Source organism: Schistocerca americana, unplaced genomic scaffold (assembly GCF_021461395.2).
Source record: "Schistocerca americana isolate TAMUIC-IGC-003095 unplaced genomic scaffold, iqSchAmer2.1 HiC_scaffold_311, whole genome shotgun sequence".
In the NCBI taxonomy this organism is placed as follows: domain Eukaryota; kingdom Metazoa; phylum Arthropoda; class Insecta; order Orthoptera; family Acrididae; genus Schistocerca; species Schistocerca americana.
The window spans coordinates 43339-60261 of record NW_025726029.1 but is presented as its reverse complement, the minus strand read 5'-3'; the positions used below and the strand labels follow the sequence as shown (position 1 = coordinate 60261).

Genomic DNA, 16923 nt, shown 5'->3' with positions numbered 1-16923 from the left:
CCAAAATCAAAGTGGCACGCACGACGGCGAAAATAGCGTTCGGCCAACGCTCTGGGGTAGACGAACGTGTTGTCCACTCTCTAGACTTCATTGAGGTTAGGCCGTTATACCTAAGGCAGATTTGCACTCGATGACACCTCGACAACAGCCGGTCCTCACATTTACGTCTTGCTCTCCTTACGTCAGTATACGAGTCTGTGACGCTGGCTTTGCAACATCTTGCGTGCCTTTAGGCTCGCCGCGACCAACACTTACCACAAAACATGGAGGCGCCGGGGCTTGAACCCGGGACCTTTCACATGCAAAGCGAACGCTCTACCAACTGAGCTACGCCCCCAAGCACAACCAAGCTGCGCTGTTCTCCGTTCTTTGCTACTCTTATGTGCACGGACACGATGGTTGGTTGGTTTGCAGGGGTGAAGGGACCAGAGTACAAAGGCGCGGACACGTTCACATACGCAAGAGTTCCAAGTAGTTTCGATGCTCTGGTATTACGACTGCAAATTCCGTCCGTTTTTAACGTCTTAAATTGAAGGGACAGTCACAAGTTGCTCCGTTTTCACTCCATGTCGACAATCACACAGCACCTGAGGTAACAAGCACATCTGAAGACCCATTGTGCACTCGACCGTTCATGCCAACTCACTGCCTCGCACTTTACTACTGTGTACCACTCTTGTCGTCCAACTGCAAAAGACTGGCCCACAACAACTTTCCGCGTCTCCATTGCACTGCGCAAACTACGAAACGCTCCCCAAACATGGCACTCACCCACGCAGACGACTTTTCCGACTTTACACGACGCTCACGCAACGCTCACGCTAGTGACAGCCTTATTTAGAGCTTGACGTCGCACACAAGCGAATGAGCACATTTCGCCTACGACTTAGGCCGCCCTCCTAGTGTGGCTGTTCGGTGTCTGCAGGCAGCGAGGGGCTGCAAGCTTCCTGTGTTCGCGCCTATGTCACCTCTGCTTGCTTGTCAGAGACAGAGTATCGCAAAACATACAACTCACTCCATGAATTGATTGCTACGGCATCTGTCATCAGCAGTCACAACTAGCAACACCAGTAGCAGCCGACTGCACGTCAAGAATTGGAATGTGCAGTGGGATTTTTGTGAATTCGGCGCAAGGCTGATCTTTGCGACATAGGTTTGAGAATCTTATGGGAACACTTGTACTGTTTCTAAATTAAGTGTAGTGGTGGGAGGAGGGTGCTTCGTGCGCATTACAGCACGCTTGCCAATTGTGGCTGCTAATCGTTGGCTCGTATCTGCCTTGACACATTTTCTGGCTGTGAATTATTCCACTTGCATGGCAGTGTGCGCATGTTGGTGTGTTAAAAATTCTGGAGGCGCTGGGTATCGATCCCAGTACCTCTCGCATGCTAAGCGAGCGCTCTACCATCTGAGCTACGCCCCCTGCTGACGAACTGCGCTACATACAGCCATATCAATGACACAGACCCTTGCACTCCCATTATTCCGCTGACAAACACTACTCTCAATGTGTCCGTGAGGGTGTCTTTCAGGTTTCCTGCATTCTGTATCGAATCGTAGTTGGCCAAAATCAAAGTGGCACGCACGACGTCGAAAATAGCGTTCGGCCAACGCTCTGGGGTAGACGAACGTGTTGTCCACTCTCTAGACTTCATTGAGGTTAGGCCGTTATACCTAAGGCAGATTTGCACTCGATGACACCTCGACAACAGCCGGTCCTCACATTTACGTCTTGCTCTCCTTACGTCAGTATACGAGTCTGTGACGCTGGCTTTGCAACATCTTGCGTGCCTTTAGGCTCGCCGCGACCAACACTTACCACAAAACATGGAGGCGCCGGGGCTTGAACCCGGGACCTTTCACATGCAAAGCGAACGCTCTACCAACTGAGCTACGCCCCCAAGCACAACCAAGCTGCGCTGTTCTCCGTTCTTTGCTACTCTTATGTGCACGGACACGATGGTTGGTTGGTTTGCAGGGGTGAAGGGACCAGAGTACAAAGGCGCGGACACGTTCACATACGCAAGAGTTCCAAGTAGTTTCGATGCTCTGGTATTACGACTGCAAATTCCGTCCGTTTTTAACGTCTTAAATTGAAGGGACAGTCACAAGTTGCTCCGTTTTCACTCCATGTCGACAATCACACAGCACCTGAGGTAACAAGCACATCTGAAGACCCATTGTGCACTCGACTGTTCATGCCAACTCACTGCCTCGCACTTTACTACTGTGTACCACTCTTGTCGTCCAACTGCAAAAGACTGGCCCACAACAACTTTCCGCGTCTCCATTGCACTGCGCAAACTACGAAACGCTCCCCAAACATGGCACTCACCCACGCAGACGACTTTTCCGACTTTACACGACGCTCACGCAACGCTCACGCTAGTGACAGCCTTATTTAGAGCTTGACGTCGCACACAAGCGAATGAGCACATTTCGCCTACGACTTAGGCCGCCCTCCTAGTGTGGCTGTTCGGTGTCTGCAGGCAGCGAGGGGCTGCAAGCTTCCTGTGTTCGCGCCTATGTCACCTCTGCTTGCTTGTCAGAGACAGAGTATCGCAAAACATACAACTCACTCCATGAATTGATTGCTACGGCATCTGTCATCAGCAGTCACAACTAGCAACACCAGTAGCAGCCGACTGCACGTCAAGAATTGGAATGTGCAGTGGGATTTTTGTGAATTCGGCGCAAGGCTGATCTTTGCGACATAGGTTTGAGAATCTTATGGGAACACTTGTACTGTTTCTAAATTAAGTGTAGTGGTGGGAGGAGGGTGCTTCGTGCGCATTACAGCACGCTTGCCAATTGTGGCTGCTAATCGTTGGCTCGTATCTGCCTTGACACATTTTCTGGCTGTGAATTATTCCACTTGCATGGCAGTGTGCGCATGTTGGTGTGTTAAAAATTCTGGAGGCGCTGGGTATCGATCCCAGTACCTCTCGCATGCTAAGCGAGCGCTCTACCATCTGAGCTACGCCCCCTGCTGACGAACTGCGCTACATACAGCCATATCAATGACACAGACCCTTGCACTCCCATTATTCCGCTGACAAACACTACTCTCAATGTGTCCGTGAGGGTGTCTTTCAGGTTTCCTGCATTCTGTATCGAATCGTAGTTGGCCAAAATCAAAGTGGCACGCACGACGTCGAAAATAGCGTTCGGCCAACGCTCTGGGGTAGACGAACGTGTTGTCCACTCTCTAGACTTCATTGAGGTTAGGCCGTTATACCTAAGGCAGATTTGCACTCGATGACACCTCGACAACAGCCGGTCCTCACATTTACGTCTTGCTCTCCTTACGTCAGTATACGAGTCTGTGACGCTGGCTTTGCAACATCTTGCGTGCCTTTAGGCTCGCCGCGACCAACACTTACCACAAAACATGGAGGCGCCGGGGCTTGAACCCGGGACCTTTCACATGCAAAGCGAACGCTCTACCAACTGAGCTACGCCCCCAAGCACAACCAAGCTGCGCTGTTCTCCGTTCTTTGCTACTCTTATGTGCACGGACACGATGGTTGGTTGGTTTGCAGGGGTGAAGGGACCAGAGTACAAAGGCGCGGACACGTTCACATACGCAAGAGTTCCAAGTAGTTTCGATGCTCTGGTATTACGACTGCAAATTCCGTCCGTTTTTAACGTCTTAAATTGAAGGGACAGTCACAAGTTGCTCCGTTTTCACTCCATGTCGACAATCACACAGCACCTGAGGTAACAAGCACATCTGAAGACCCATTGTGCACTCGACTGTTCATGCCAACTCACTGCCTCGCACTTTACTACTGTGTACCACTCTTGTCGTCCAACTGCAAAAGACTGGCCCACAACAACTTTCCGCGTCTCCATTGCACTGCGCAAACTACGAAACGCTCCCCAAACATGGCACTCACCCACGCAGACGACTTTTCCGACTTTACACGACGCTCACGCAACGCTCACGCTAGTGACAGCCTTATTTAGAGCTTGACGTCGCACACAAGCGAATGAGCACATTTCGCCTACGACTTAGGCCGCCCTCCTAGTGTGGCTGTTCGGTGTCTGCAGGCAGCGAGGGGCTGCAAGCTTCCTGTGTTCGCGCCTATGTCACCTCTGCTTGCTTGTCAGAGACAGAGTATCGCAAAACATACAACTCACTCCATGAATTGATTGCTACGGCATCTGTCATCAGCAGTCACAACTAGCAACACCAGTAGCAGCCGACTGCACGTCAAGAATTGGAATGTGCAGTGGGATTTTTGTGAATTCGGCGCAAGGCTGATCTTTGCGACATAGGTTTGAGAATCTTATGGGAACACTTGTACTGTTTCTAAATTAAGTGTAGTGGTGGGAGGAGGGTGCTTCGTGCGCATTACAGCACGCTTGCCAATTGTGGCTGCTAATCGTTGGCTCGTATCTGCCTTGACACATTTTCTGGCTGTGAATTATTCCACTTGCATGGCAGTGTGCGCATGTTGGTGTGTTAAAAATTCTGGAGGCGCTGGGTATCGATCCCAGTACCTCTCGCATGCTAAGCGAGCGCTCTACCATCTGAGCTACGCCCCCTGCTGACGAACTGCGCTACATACAGCCATATCAATGACACAGACCCTTGCACTCCCATTATTCCGCTGACAAACACTACTCTCAATGTGTCCGTGAGGGTGTCTTTCAGGTTTCCTGCATTCTGTATCGAATCGTAGTTGGCCAAAATCAAAGTGGCACGCACGACGTCGAAAATAGCGTTCGGCCAACGCTCTGGGGTAGACGAACGTGTTGTCCACTCTCTAGACTTCATTGAGGTTAGGCCGTTATACCTAAGGCAGATTTGCACTCGATGACACCTCGACAACAGCCGGTCCTCACATTTACGTCTTGCTCTCCTTACGTCAGTATACGAGTCTGTGACGCTGGCTTTGCAACATCTTGCGTGCCTTTAGGCTCGCCGCGACCAACACTTACCACAAAACATGGAGGCGCCGGGGCTTGAACCCGGGACCTTTCACATGCAAAGCGAACGCTCTACCAACTGAGCTACGCCCCCAAGCACAACCAAGCTGCGCTGTTCTCCGTTCTTTGCTACTCTTATGTGCACGGACACGATGGTTGGTTGGTTTGCAGGGGTGAAGGGACCAGAGTACAAAGGCGCGGACACGTTCACATACGCAAGAGTTCCAAGTAGTTTCGATGCTCTGGTATTACGACTGCAAATTCCGTCCGTTTTTAACGTCTTAAATTGAAGGGACAGTCACAAGTTGCTCCGTTTTCACTCCATGTCGACAATCACACAGCACCTGAGGTAACAAGCACATCTGAAGACCCATTGTGCACTCGACTGTTCATGCCAACTCACTGCCTCGCACTTTACTACTGTGTACCACTCTTGTCGTCCAACTGCAAAAGACTGGCCCACAACAACTTTCCGCGTCTCCATTGCACTGCGCAAACTACGAAACGCTCCCCAAACATGGCACTCACCCACGCAGACGACTTTTCCGACTTTACACGACGCTCACGCAACGCTCACGCTAGTGACAGCCTTATTTAGAGCTTGACGTCGCACACAAGCGAATGAGCACATTTCGCCTACGACTTAGGCCGCCCTCCTAGTGTGGCTGTTCGGTGTCTGCAGGCAGCGAGGGGCTGCAAGCTTCCTGTGTTCGCGCCTATGTCACCTCTGCTTGCTTGTCAGAGACAGAGTATCGCAAAACATACAACTCACTCCATGAATTGATTGCTACGGCATCTGTCATCAGCAGTCACAACTAGCAACACCAGTAGCAGCCGACTGCACGTCAAGAATTGGAATGTGCAGTGGGATTTTTGTGAATTCGGCGCAAGGCTGATCTTTGCGACATAGGTTTGAGAATCTTATGGGAACACTTGTACTGTTTCTAAATTAAGTGTAGTGGTGGGAGGAGGGTGCTTCGTGCGCATTACAGCACGCTTGCCAATTGTGGCTGCTAATCGTTGGCTCGTATCTGCCTTGACACATTTTCTGGCTGTGAATTATTCCACTTGCATGGCAGTGTGCGCATGTTGGTGTGTTAAAAATTCTGGAGGCGCTGGGTATCGATCCCAGTACCTCTCGCATGCTAAGCGAGCGCTCTACCATCTGAGCTACGCCCCCTGCTGACGAACTGCGCTACATACAGCCATATCAATGACACAGACCCTTGCACTCCCATTATTCCGCTGACAAACACTACTCTCAATGTGTCCGTGAGGGTGTCTTTCAGGTTTCCTGCATTCTGTATCGAATCGTAGTTGGCCAAAATCAAAGTGGCACGCACGACGGCGAAAATAGCGTTCGGCCAACGCTCTGGGGTAGACGAACGTGTTGTCCACTCTCTAGACTTCATTGAGGTTAGGCCGTTATACCTAAGGCAGATTTGCACTCGATGACACCTCGACAACAGCCGGTCCTCACATTTACGTCTTGCTCTCCTTACGTCAGTATACGAGTCTGTGACGCTGGCTTTGCAACATCTTGCGTGCCTTTAGGCTCGCCGCGACCAACACTTACCACAAAACATGGAGGCGCCGGGGCTTGAACCCGGGACCTTTCACATGCAAAGCGAACGCTCTACCAACTGAGCTACGCCCCCAAGCACAACCAAGCTGCGCTGTTCTCCGTTCTTTGCTACTCTTATGTGCACGGACACGATGGTTGGTTGGTTTGCAGGGGTGAAGGGACCAGAGTACAAAGGCGCGGACACGTTCACATACGCAAGAGTTCCAAGTAGTTTCGATGCTCTGGTATTACGACTGCAAATTCCGTCCGTTTTTAACGTCTTAAATTGAAGGGACAGTCACAAGTTGCTCCGTTTTCACTCCATGTCGACAATCACACAGCACCTGAGGTAACAAGCACATCTGAAGACCCATTGTGCACTCGACTGTTCATGCCAACTCACTGCCTCGCACTTTACTACTGTGTACCACTCTTGTCGTCCAACTGCAAAAGACTGGGCCACAACAACTTTCCGCGTCTCCATTGCACTGCGCAAACTACGAAACGCTCCCCAAACATGGCACTCACCCACGCAGACGACTTTTCCGACTTTACACGACGCTCACGCAACGCTCACGCTAGTGACAGCCTTATTTAGAGCTTGACGTCGCACACAAGCGAATGAGCACATTTCGCCTACGACTTAGGCCGCCCTCCTAGTGTGGCTGTTCGGTGTCTGCAGGCAGCGAGGGGCTGCAAGCTTCCTGTGTTCGCGCCTATGTCACCTCTGCTTGCTTGTCAGAGACAGAGTATCGCAAAACATACAACTCACTCCATGAATTGATTGCTACGGCATCTGTCATCAGCAGTCACAACTAGCAACACCAGTAGCAGCCGACTGCACGTCAAGAATTGGAATGTGCAGTGGGATTTTTGTGAATTCGGCGCAAGGCTGATCTTTGCGACATAGGTTTGAGAATCTTATGGGAACACTTGTACTGTTTCTAAATTAAGTGTAGTGGTGGGAGGAGGGTGCTTCGTGCGCATTACAGCACGCTTGCCAATTGTGGCTGCTAATCGTTGGCTCGTATCTGCCTTGACACATTTTCTGGCTGTGAATTATTCCACTTGCATGGCAGTGTGCGCATGTTGGTGTGTTAAAAATTCTGGAGGCGCTGGGTATCGATCCCAGTACCTCTCGCATGCTAAGCGAGCGCTCTACCATCTGAGCTACGCCCCCTGCTGACGAACTGCGCTACATACAGCCATATCAATGACACAGACCCTTGCACTCCCATTATTCCGCTGACAAACACTACTCTCAATGTGTCCGTGAGGGTGTCTTTCAGGTTTCCTGCATTCTGTATCGAATCGTAGTTGGCCAAAATCAAAGTGGCACGCACGACGTCGAAAATAGCGTTCGGCCAACGCTCTGGGGTAGACGAACGTGTTGTCCACTCTCTAGACTTCATTGAGGTTAGGCCGTTATACCTAAGGCAGATTTGCACTCGATGACACCTCGACAACAGCCGGTCCTCACATTTACGTCTTGCTCTCCTTACGTCAGTATACGAGTCTGTGACGCTGGCTTTGCAACATCTTGCGTGCCTTTAGGCTCGCCGCGACCAACACTTACCACAAAACATGGAGGCGCCGGGGCTTGAACCCGGGACCTTTCACATGCAAAGCGAACGCTCTACCAACTGAGCTACGCCCCCAAGCACAACCAAGCTGCGCTGTTCTCCGTTCTTTGCTACTCTTATGTGCACGGACACGATGGTTGGATGGTTTGCAGGGGTGAAGGGACCAGAGTACAAAGGCGCGGACACGTTCACATACGCAAGAGTTCCAAGTAGTTTCGATGCTCTGGTATTACGACTGCAAATTCCGTCCGTTTTTAACGTCTTAAATTGAAGGGACAGTCACAAGTTGCTCCGTTTTCACTCCATGTCGACAATCACACAGCACCTGAGGTAACAAGCACATCTGAAGACCCATTGTGCACTCGACTGTTCATGCCAACTCACTGCCTCGCACTTTACTACTGTGTACCACTCTTGTCGTCCAACTGCAAAAGACTGGCCCACAACAACTTTCCGCGTCTCCATTGCACTGCGCAAACTACGAAACGCTCCCCAAACATGGCACTCACCCACGCAGACGACTTTTCCGACTTTACACGACGCTCACGCTAGTGACAGCCTTATTTAGAGCTTGACGTCGCACACAAGCGAATGAGCACATTTCGCCTACGACTTAGGCCGCCCTCCTAGTGTGGCTGTTCGGTGTCTGCAGGCAGCGAGGGGCTGCAAGCTTCCTGTGTTCGCGCCTATGTCACCTCTGCTTGCTTGTCAGAGACAGAGTATCGCAAAACATACAACTCACTCCATGAATTGATTGCTACGGCATCTGTCATCAGCAGTCACAACTAGCAACACCAGTAGCAGCCGACTGCACGTCAAGAATTGGAATGTGCAGTGGGATTTTTGTGAATTCGGCGCAAGGCTGATCTTTGCGACATAGGTTTGAGAATCTTATGGGAACACTTGTACTGTTTCTAAATTAAGTGTAGTGGTGGGAGGAGGGTGCTTCGTGCGCATTACAGCACGCTTGCCAATTGTGGCTGCTAATCGTTGGCTCGTATCTGCCTTGACACATTTTCTGGCTGTGAATTATTCCACTTGCATGGCAGTGTGCGCATGTTGGTGTGTTAAAAATTCTGGAGGCACTGGGTATCGATCCCAGTACCTCTCGCATGCTAAGCGAGCGCTCTACCATCTGAGCTACGCCCCCTGCTGACGAACTGCGCTACATACAGCCATATCAATGACACAGACCCTTGCACTCCCATTATTCCGCTGACAAACACTACTCTCAATGTGTCCGTGAGGGTGTTTTTCAGGTTTCCTGCATTCTGTATCGAATCGTAGTTGGCCAAAATCAAAGTGGCACGCACGACGTCGAAAATAGCGTTCGGCCAACGCTCTGGGGTAGACGAACGTGTTGTCCACTCTCTAGACTTCATTGAGGTTAGGCCGTTATACCTAAGGCAGATTTGCACTCGATGACACCTCGACAACAGCCGGTCCTCACATTTACGTCTTGCTCTCCTTACGTCAGTATACGAGTCTGTGACGCTGGCTTTGCAACATCTTGCGTGCCTTTAGGCTCGCCGCGACCAACACTTACCACAAAACATGGAGGCGCCGGGGCTTGAACCCGGGACCTTTCACATGCAAAGCGAACGCTCTACCAACTGAGCTACGCCCCCAAGCACAACCAAGCTGCGCTGTTCTCCGTTCTTTGCTACTCTTATGTGCACGGACACGATGGTTGGTTGGTTTGCAGGGGTGAAGGGACCGGAGTACAAAGGCGCGGACACGTTCACATACGCAAGAGTTCCAAGTAGTTTCGATGCTCTGGTATTACGACTGCAAATTCCGTCCGTTTTTAACGTCTTAAATTGAAGGGACAGTCACAAGTTGCTCCGTTTTCACTCCATGTCGACAATCACACAGCACCTGAGGTAACAAGCACATCTGAAGACCCATTGTGCACTCGACTGTTCATGCCAACTCACTGCCTCGCACTTTACTACTGTGTACCACTCTTGTCGTCCAACTGCAAAAGACTGGCCCACAACAACTTTCCGCGTCTCCATTGCACTGCGCAAACTACGAAACGCTCCCCAAACATGGCACTCACCCACGCAGACGACTTTTCCGACTTTACACGACGCTCACGCAACGCTCACGCTAGTGACAGCCTTATTTAGAGCTTGACGTCGCACACAAGCGAATGAGCACATTTCGCCTACGACTTAGGCCGCCCTCCTAGTGTGGCTGTTCGGTGTCTGCAGGCAGCGAGGGGCTGCAAGCTTCCTGTGTTCCCGCCTATGTCACCTCTGCTTGCTTGTCAGAGACAGAGTATCGCAAAACATACAACTCACTCCATGAATTGATTGCTACGGCATCTGTCATCAGCAGTCACAACTAGCAACACCAGTAGCAGCCGACTGCACGTCAAGAATTGGAATGTGCAGTGGGATTTTTGTGAATTCGGCGCAAGGCTGATCTTTGCGACATAGGTTTGAGAATCTTATGGGAACACTTGTACTGTTTCTAAATTAAGTGTAGTGGTGGGAGGAGGGTGCTTCGTGCGCATTACAGCACGCTTGCCAATTGTGGCTGCTAATCGTTGGCTCGTATCTGCCTTGACACATTTTCTGGCTGTGAATTATTCCACTTGCATGGCAGTGTGCGCATGTTGGTGTGTTAAAAATTCTGGAGGCGCTGGGTATCGATCCCAGTACCTCTCGCATGCTAAGCGAGCGCTCTACCATCTGAGCTACGCCCCCTGCTGACGAACTGCGCTACATACAGCCATATCAATGACACAGACCCTTGCACTCCCATTATTCCGCTGACAAACACTACTCTCAATGTGTCCGTGAGGGTGTTTTTCAGGTTTCCTGCATTCTGTATCGAATCGTAGTTGGCCAAAATCAAAGTGGCACGCACGACGGCGAAAATAGCGTTCGGCCAACGCTCTGGGGTAGACGAACGTGTTGTCCACTCTCTAGACTTCATTGAGGTTAGGCCGTTATACCTAAGGCAGATTTGCACTCGATGACACCTCGACAACAGCCGGTCCTCACATTTACGTCTTGCTCTCCTTACGTCAGTATACGAGTCTGTGACGCTGGCTTTGCAACATCTTGCGTGCCTTTAGGCTCGCCGCGACCAACACTTACCACAAAACATGGAGGCGCCGGGGCTTGAACCCGGGACCTTTCACATGCAAAGCGAACGCTCTACCAACTGAGCTACGCCCCCAAGCACAACCAAGCTGCGCTGTTCTCCGTTCTTTGCTACTCTTATGTGCACGGACACGATGGTTGGTTGGTTTGCAGGGGTGAAGGGACCAGAGTACAAAGGCGCGGACACGTTCACATACGCAAGAGTTCCAAGTAGTTTCGATGCTCTGGTATTACGACTGCAAATTCCGTCCGTTTTTAACGTCTTAAATTGAAGGGACAGTCACAAGTTGCTCCGTTTTCACTCCATGTCGACAATCACACAGCACCTGAGGTAACAAGCACATCTGAAGACCCATTGTGCACTCGACTGTTCATGCCAACTCACTGCCTCGCACTTTACTACTGTGTACCACTCTTGTCGTCCAACTGCAAAAGACTGGCCCACAACAACTTTCCGCGTCTCCATTGCACTGCGCAAACTACGAAACGCTCCCCAAACATGGCACTCACCCACGCAGACGACTTTTCCGACTTTACACGACGCTCACGCAACGCTCACGCTAGTGACAGCCTTATTTAGAGCTTGACGTCGCACACAAGCGAATGAGCACATTTCGCCTACGACTTAGGCCGCCCTCCTAGTGTGGCTGTTCGGTGTCTGCAGGCAGCGAGGGGCTGCAAGCTTCCTGTGTTCCCGCCTATGTCACCTCTGCTTGCTTGTCAGAGACAGAGTATCGCAAAACATACAACTCACTCCATGAATTGATTGCTACGGCATCTGTCATCAGCAGTCACAACTAGCAACACCAGTAGCAGCCGACTGCACGTCAAGAATTGGAATGTGCAGTGGGATTTTTGTGAATTCGGCGCAAGGCTGATCTTTGCGACATAGGTTTGAGAATCTTATGGGAACACTTGTACTGTTTCTAAATTAAGTGTAGTGGTGGGAGGAGGGTGCTTCGTGCGCATTACAGCACGCTTGCCAATTGTGGCTGCTAATCGTTGGCTCGTATCTGCCTTGACACATTTTCTGGCTGTGAATTATTCCACTTGCATGGCAGTGTGCGCATGTTGGTGTGTTAAAAATTCTGGAGGCGCTGGGTATCGATCCCAGTACCTCTCGCATGCTAAGCGAGCGCTCTACCATCTGAGCTACGCCCCCTGCTGACGAACTGCGCTACATACAGCCATATCAATGACACAGACCCTTGCACTCCCATTATTCCGCTGACAAACACTACTCTCAATGTGTCCGTGAGGGTGTTTTTCAGGTTTCCTGCATTCTGTATCGAATCGTAGTTGGCCAAAATCAAAGTGGCACGCACGACGGCGAAAATAGCGTTCGGCCAACGCTCTGGGGTAGACGAACGTGTTGTCCACTCTCTAGACTTCATTGAGGTTAGGCCGTTATACCTAAGGCAGATTTGCACTCGATGACACCTCGACAACAGCCGGTCCTCACATTTACGTCTTGCTCTCCTTACGTCAGTATACGAGTCTGTGACGCTGGCTTTGCAACATCTTGCGTGCCTTTAGGCTCGCCGCGACCAACACTTACCACAAAACATGGAGGCGCCGGGGCTTGAACCCGGGACCTTTCACATGCAAAGCGAACGCTCTACCAACTGAGCTACGCCCCCAAGCACAACCAAGCTGCGCTGTTCTCCGTTCTTTGCTACTCTTATGTGCACGGACACGATGGTTGGTTGGTTTGCAGGGGTGAAGGGACCAGAGTACAAAGGCGCGGACACGTTCACATACGCAAGAGTTCCAAGTAGTTTCGATGCTCTGGTATTACGACTGCAAATTCCGTCCGTTTTTAACGTCTTAAATTGAAGGGACAGTCACAAGTTGCTCCGTTTTCACTCCATGTCGACAATCACACAGCACCTGAGGTAACAAGCACATCTGAAGACCCATTGTGCACTCGACTGTTCATGCCAACTCACTGCCTCGCACTTTACTACTGTGTACCACTCTTGTCGTCCAACTGCAAAAGACTGGCCCACAACAACTTTCCGCGTCTCCATTGCACTGCGCAAACTACGAAACGCTCCCCAAACATGGCACTCACCCACGCAGACGACTTTTCCGACTTTACACGACGCTCACGCAACGCTCACGCTAGTGACAGCCTTATTTAGAGCTTGACGTCGCACACAAGCGAATGAGCACATTTCGCCTACGACTTAGGCCGCCCTCCTAGTGTGGCTGTTCGGTGTCTGCAGGCAGCGAGGGGCTGCAAGCTTCCTGTGTTCCCGCCTATGTCACCTCTGCTTGCTTGTCAGAGACAGAGTATCGCAAAACATACAACTCACTCCATGAATTGATTGCTACGGCATCTGTCATCAGCAGTCACAACTAGCAACACCAGTAGCAGCCGACTGCACGTCAAGAATTGGAATGTGCAGTGGGATTTTTGTGAATTCGGCGCAAGGCTGATCTTTGCGACATAGGTTTGAGAATCTTATGGGAACACTTGTACTGTTTCTAAATTAAGTGTAGTGGTGGGAGGAGGGTGCTTCGTGCGCATTACAGCACGCTTGCCAATTGTGGCTGCTAATCGTTGGCTCGTATCTGCCTTGACACATTTTCTGGCTGTGAATTATTCCACTTGCATGGCAGTGTGCGCATGTTGGTGTGTTAAAAATTCTGGAGGCGCTGGGTATCGATCCCAGTACCTCTCGCATGCTAAGCGAGCGCTCTACCATCTGAGCTACGCCCCCTGCTGACGAACTGCGCTACATACAGCCATATCAATGACACAGACCCTTGCACTCCCATTATTCCGCTGACAAACACTACTCTCAATGTGTCCGTGAGGGTGTCTTTCAGGTTTCCTGCATTCTGTATCGAATCGTAGTTGGCCAAAATCAAAGTGGCACGCACGACGGCGAAAATAGCGTTCGGCCAACGCTCTGGGGTAGACGAACGTGTTGTCCACTCTCTAGACTTCATTGAGGTTAGGCCGTTATACCTAAGGCAGATTTGCACTCGATGACACCTCGACAACAGCCGGTCCTCACATTTACGTCTTGCTCTCCTTACGTCAGTATACGAGTCTGTGACGCTGGCTTTGCAACATCTTGCGTGCCTTTAGGCTCGCCGCGACCAACACTTACCACAAAACATGGAGGCGCCGGGGCTTGAACCCGGGACCTTTCACATGCAAAGCGAACGCTCTACCAACTGAGCTACGCCCCCAAGCACAACCAAGCTGCGCTGTTCTCCGTTCTTTGCTACTCTTATGTGCACGGACACGATGGTTGGTTGGTTTGCAGGGGTGAAGGGACCAGAGTACAAAGGCGCGGACACGTTCACATACGCAAGAGTTCCAAGTAGTTTCGATGCTCTGGTATTACGACTGCAAATTCCGTCCGTTTTTAACGTCTTAAATTGAAGGGACAGTCACAAGTTGCTCCGTTTTCACTCCATGTCGACAATCACACAGCACCTGAGGTAACAAGCACATCTGAAGACCCATTGTGCACTCGACTGTTCATGCCAACTCACTGCCTCGCACTTTACTACTGTGTACCACTCTTGTCGTCCAACTGCAAAAGACTGGCCCACAACAACTTTCCGCGTCTCCATTGCACTGCGCAAACTACGAAACGCTCCCCAAACATGGCACTCACCCACGCAGACGACTTTTCCGACTTTACACGACGCTCACGCAACGCTCACGCTAGTGACAGCCTTATTTAGAGCTTGACGTCGCACACAAGCGAATGAGCACATTTCGCCTACGACTTAGGCCGCCCTCCTAGTGTGGCTGTTCGGTGTCTGCAGGCAGCGAGGGGCTGCAAGCTTCCTGTGTTCCCGCCTATGTCACCTCTGCTTGCTTGTCAGAGACAGAGTATCGCAAAACATACAACTCACTCCATGAATTGATTGCTACGGCATCTGTCATCAGCAGTCACAACTAGCAACACCAGTAGCAGCCGACTGCACGTCAAGAATTGGAATGTGCAGTGGGATTTTTGTGAATTCGGCGCAAGGCTGATCTTTGCGACATAGGTTTGAGAATCTTATGGGAACACTTGTACTGTTTCTAAATTAAGTGTAGTGGTGGGAGGAGGGTGCTTCGTGCGCATTACAGCACGCTTGCCAATTGTGGCTGCTAATCGTTGGCTCGTATCTGCCTTGACACATTTTCTGGCTGTGAATTATTCCACTTGCATGGCAGTGTGCGCATGTTGGTGTGTTAAAAATTCTGGAGGCGCTGGGTATCGATCCCAGTACCTCTCGCATGCTAAGCGAGCGCTCTACCATCTGAGCTACGCCCCCTGCTGACGAACTGCGCTACATACAGCCATATCAATGACACAGACCCTTGCACTCCCATTATTCCGCTGACAAACACTACTCTCAATGTGTCCGTGAGGGTGTTTTTCAGGTTTCCTGCATTCTGTATCGAATCGTAGTTGGCCAAAATCAAAGTGGCACGCACGACGGCGAAAATAGCGTTCGGCCAACGCTCTGGGGTAGACGAACGTGTTGTCCACTCTCTAGACTTCATTGAGGTTAGGCCGTTATACCTAAGGCAGATTTGCACTCGATGACACCTCGACAACAGCCGGTCCTCACATTTACGTCTTGCTCTCCTTACGTCAGTATACGAGTCTGTGACGCTGGCTTTGCAACATCTTGCGTGCCTTTAGGCTCGCCGCGACCAACACTTACCACAAAACATGGAGGCGCCGGGGCTTGAACCCGGGACCTTTCACATGCAAAGCGAACGCTCTACCAACTGAGCTACGCCCCCAAGCACAACCAAGCTGCGCTGTTCTCCGTTCTTTGCTACTCTTATGTGCACGGACACGATGGTTGGTTGGTTTGCAGGGGTGAAGGGACCAGAGTACAAAGGCGCGGACACGTTCACATACGCAAGAGTTCCAAGTAGTTTCGATGCTCTGGTATTACGACTGCAAATTCCGTCCGTTTTTAACGTCTTAAATTGAAGGGACAGTCACAAGTTGCTCCGTTTTCACTCCATGTCGACAATCACACAGCACCTGAGGTAACAAGCACATCTGAAGACCCATTGTGCACTCGACTGTTCATGCCAACTCACTGCCTCGCACTTTACTACTGTGTACCACTCTTGTCGTCCAACTGCAAAAGACTGGCCCACAACAACTTTCCGCGTCTCCATTGCACTGCGCAAACTACGAAACGCTCCCCAAACATGGCACTCACCCACGCAGACGACTTTTCCGACTTTACACGACGCTCACGCAACGCTCACGCTAGTGACAGCCTTATTTAGAGCTTGACGTCGCACACAAGCGAATGAGCACATTTCGCCTACGACTTAGGCCGCCCTCCTAGTGTGGCTGTTCGGTGTCTGCAGGCAGCGAGGGGCTGCAAGCTTCCTGTGTTCCCGCCTATGTCACCTCTGCTTGCTTGTCAGAGACAGAGTATCGCAAAACATACAACTCACTCCATGAATTGATTGCTACGGCATCTGTCATCAGCAGTCACAACTAGCAACACCAGTAGCAGCCGACTGCACGTCAAGAATTGGAATGTGCAGTGGGATTTTTGTGAATTCGGCGCAAGGCTGATCTTTGCGACATAGGTTTGAGAATCTTATGGGAACACTTGTACTGTTTCTAAATTAAGTGTAGTGGTGGGAGGAGGGTGCTTCGTGCGCATTACAGCACGCTTGCCAATTGTGGCTGCTAATCGTTGGCTCGTATCTGCCTTGACACATTTTCTG

General features: G+C 50.9%; 21 non-coding genes across 21 annotated transcripts; all 21 read right to left on the bottom strand.

Moving 5' to 3' along the window:
• Positions 1–264: 264 nt before the first annotated feature.
• Trnaa-ugc lies at positions 265–337 on the bottom strand. The gene has a single exon. It is a non-coding gene; the product is annotated as a tRNA-Ala (tRNA).
• A 1013-nt stretch (positions 338–1350) lies between these two features.
• Trnaa-agc lies at positions 1351–1423 on the bottom strand. Its single transcript has one exon. It is a non-coding gene; the product is annotated as a tRNA-Ala (tRNA).
• A 405-nt stretch (positions 1424–1828) lies between these two features.
• Trnaa-ugc lies at positions 1829–1901 on the bottom strand. Its single transcript has one exon. It is a non-coding gene; the product is annotated as a tRNA-Ala (tRNA).
• A 1013-nt stretch (positions 1902–2914) lies between these two features.
• On the bottom strand, positions 2915–2987 carry Trnaa-agc. The gene has a single exon. It is a non-coding gene; the product is annotated as a tRNA-Ala (tRNA).
• Positions 2988–3392: 405 nt separating this feature from the next.
• Trnaa-ugc lies at positions 3393–3465 on the bottom strand. The gene has a single exon. It is a non-coding gene; the product is annotated as a tRNA-Ala (tRNA).
• Positions 3466–4478: 1013 nt separating this feature from the next.
• Trnaa-agc lies at positions 4479–4551 on the bottom strand. Its single transcript has one exon. It is a non-coding gene; the product is annotated as a tRNA-Ala (tRNA).
• A 405-nt stretch (positions 4552–4956) lies between these two features.
• Positions 4957–5029, bottom strand: Trnaa-ugc. Its single transcript has one exon. It is a non-coding gene; the product is annotated as a tRNA-Ala (tRNA).
• Positions 5030–6042: 1013 nt separating this feature from the next.
• On the bottom strand, positions 6043–6115 carry Trnaa-agc. The gene has a single exon. It is a non-coding gene; the product is annotated as a tRNA-Ala (tRNA).
• A 405-nt stretch (positions 6116–6520) lies between these two features.
• Positions 6521–6593, bottom strand: Trnaa-ugc. Its single transcript has one exon. It is a non-coding gene; the product is annotated as a tRNA-Ala (tRNA).
• Positions 6594–7606: 1013 nt separating this feature from the next.
• On the bottom strand, positions 7607–7679 carry Trnaa-agc. The gene has a single exon. It is a non-coding gene; the product is annotated as a tRNA-Ala (tRNA).
• A 405-nt stretch (positions 7680–8084) lies between these two features.
• On the bottom strand, positions 8085–8157 carry Trnaa-ugc. Its single transcript has one exon. It is a non-coding gene; the product is annotated as a tRNA-Ala (tRNA).
• Positions 8158–9159: 1002 nt separating this feature from the next.
• On the bottom strand, positions 9160–9232 carry Trnaa-agc. The gene has a single exon. It is a non-coding gene; the product is annotated as a tRNA-Ala (tRNA).
• Positions 9233–9637: 405 nt separating this feature from the next.
• On the bottom strand, positions 9638–9710 carry Trnaa-ugc. The gene has a single exon. It is a non-coding gene; the product is annotated as a tRNA-Ala (tRNA).
• A 1013-nt stretch (positions 9711–10723) lies between these two features.
• Trnaa-agc lies at positions 10724–10796 on the bottom strand. Its single transcript has one exon. It is a non-coding gene; the product is annotated as a tRNA-Ala (tRNA).
• A 405-nt stretch (positions 10797–11201) lies between these two features.
• On the bottom strand, positions 11202–11274 carry Trnaa-ugc. Its single transcript has one exon. It is a non-coding gene; the product is annotated as a tRNA-Ala (tRNA).
• A 1013-nt stretch (positions 11275–12287) lies between these two features.
• Trnaa-agc lies at positions 12288–12360 on the bottom strand. Its single transcript has one exon. It is a non-coding gene; the product is annotated as a tRNA-Ala (tRNA).
• Positions 12361–12765: 405 nt separating this feature from the next.
• Trnaa-ugc lies at positions 12766–12838 on the bottom strand. Its single transcript has one exon. It is a non-coding gene; the product is annotated as a tRNA-Ala (tRNA).
• A 1013-nt stretch (positions 12839–13851) lies between these two features.
• On the bottom strand, positions 13852–13924 carry Trnaa-agc. The gene has a single exon. It is a non-coding gene; the product is annotated as a tRNA-Ala (tRNA).
• A 405-nt stretch (positions 13925–14329) lies between these two features.
• Positions 14330–14402, bottom strand: Trnaa-ugc. Its single transcript has one exon. It is a non-coding gene; the product is annotated as a tRNA-Ala (tRNA).
• Positions 14403–15415: 1013 nt separating this feature from the next.
• Positions 15416–15488, bottom strand: Trnaa-agc. The gene has a single exon. It is a non-coding gene; the product is annotated as a tRNA-Ala (tRNA).
• Positions 15489–15893: 405 nt separating this feature from the next.
• Positions 15894–15966, bottom strand: Trnaa-ugc. Its single transcript has one exon. It is a non-coding gene; the product is annotated as a tRNA-Ala (tRNA).
• Positions 15967–16923: the final 957 nt, after the last annotated feature.